This window comes from Rutidosis leptorrhynchoides, chromosome 8 (assembly GCF_046630445.1).
Source record: "Rutidosis leptorrhynchoides isolate AG116_Rl617_1_P2 chromosome 8, CSIRO_AGI_Rlap_v1, whole genome shotgun sequence".
NCBI classification, from domain to species: Eukaryota; Viridiplantae; Streptophyta; class Magnoliopsida; order Asterales; family Asteraceae; genus Rutidosis; species Rutidosis leptorrhynchoides.
In genome coordinates, this window is record NC_092340.1 from 218,059,212 (window position 1) to 218,061,523 (window position 2,312).

Sequence of the window (2,312 nt, forward strand, 5' to 3'; positions counted from 1 at the left end):
TCTATATATATTTTTTACATTTTTAATTCAAATGTTTAAAGTGTACTTTATTATTTTAATATATATATATATATATATATATATATATATATATATATATATATATATATATATATATATATATATATATATATATATATATATATATATATATATTTATTTGTACATAGTCGTTCGTGAATCGTCGAAAGTATTCAAAGGTCAATTGAATATATGAAACAGTTCAAACTTTTTGAGATTTAACATTACAGTCTTTGCTTATCATATTGAAATCAGATAAAGATTAAGTTTAAATTTGATCGGAAATTCCCGGGTCATCACAGTACCTACCCGTTAAAGAAATTTCGTCCCGAAAGTTGAGTGAGGTGGTCATGGTTAACAATAAAAATATTTTCATGACAAAAATTGAGTTGATAAATAGAATTTTATCATCATTGAGTAATATGGATAAAACAATTCGATTACTCAAAGCGTACGAGTGAAGCTATCATAAAAGATTGAAATAGAAAAAGTAAAGATTCGTCTTAACTTTTGACGGAGTCAGGGTTGAATTCCGGAATTCAAGGGATTTAAAGAAAATCTTCGAAATCTAAAAGATTTGATTCTTCGGTGAATAAGGAAATTAAGATCTCTATAATTAAATACGCTGATCTGCCTCGATTACTCTGTCTGATATTTTCATTATAAATTTACCTTTTCTGTTCCATTAGTTTCCACCACTTCTATACCTTCTTTCTCTGTTCATATATCCAAAAGTTTATAATAATGCTTAATCCGGTTCTAATCCTTATTCTTATTCTGACTATCGCAATGATCGTTCTTCTTTTCCAACTCCCACCAGAAGAATCTGTTTATTTCTACTATGCTCTAGGGATTATTGTATTTATAATCCTCCCGTGTCTTTATATTGCTATACGCACTGATATCCAAAGTTTGTAATTTCGGTGTTGTTGTTGGGCTTTATATTTTTCCTTATAAATTGGAGCTCTTTTGCCTTTTTATTCTTTTCTCGATCTTTAGTAAAGCGAGTAGTGATCCAGAATTCGTAAGTATGGAGTTTCGAATGAACTTAATGTTCTAACGAGAAAGAACGTAATAGCACGATTTAATTTGTCAAATTACCAGAATCACTGAGAATAGAACTATCAAGAATATATTTTCTTGATATGTTCAGAAGTTAATCAGAATGAAAGAGTTATGTAACATGACACATGATGACGTTATAATCTGTGAATCATCATGTTCCATTTAGAAACTCAGCATGACTTACTGTAATATAATCACGTTGATCAAGTGTCATTATATTATACTAACTCATGCATCAGTTCCCAACATTACTTCAATAACATTCATATTTTAAGCTTGAAAGTTTACAGAATATAGAAACTAACAGTTTCTATATGATGTAACACTGATAGCACGAAGAGATTAATGATTTCAGATAAGAATAGTTATGAAAATATCTTCAGAAATATGGAGGATATTTATAATGAAAGATACGATAATATCTTTGAATATCTAAGATCAGAGGATGATGGAGACTATTGTCCGCAAGGGTTTAGAGTAAGGAGTAAGATATTCGCTAAAGACTTCAGCAGGGATTGAATCATTTGGGTTCTTTGAAGTTAAACTTATTCTTTGTGATTTGTCCACGGTTTCCTTCATAGTTTCGTATAATCCGTTTTCCAGTTCCAACTTTTCTGAGCTTTTCCAACATACTATTCTTTATCATCAAACTTCCAGCGATTAAGGTCGTTTACGGTTGCCTACAGTTTCTGCTGCTTCATTCAGCTTTTTCAAAGTTCAATGTATTAATTCGTAGGCTGGGTGCATTTCAAAATTTCAGAATTGGAATTCGCAAATCCAGGAGATAGAAGTTATATATATATATATATATATATATATATATATATATATATATATATATATATATATATATATATATATATATATATATATATATATATAAATTCTTGTCGTGGAATCGCTGAGAATTTCGAGATTATCGATTGATGCATTCCGGTACTTGGTATGGTAATTATTGTTACAAGATACCGATGAGTTCATGATAAGACTTCAATAGATAAATATATGAAGTTCATGATAAGACTTCAATAGATAAATATATTGATTTGTCGTAGAGATTTGAGCCAAGGAGTAACGAGGTTGCTGGTACGTCTGCTGGTAATATAGTGGAATAAAAGAATTCTCCGGTATCAAAAGGGTAATCGTATATATCAGGATTATAGTAAGGCAACTTCGAATAAAAAGTCGAAGTTGACTTGCTGGAGCTGTGACAAAATTGGCTACTT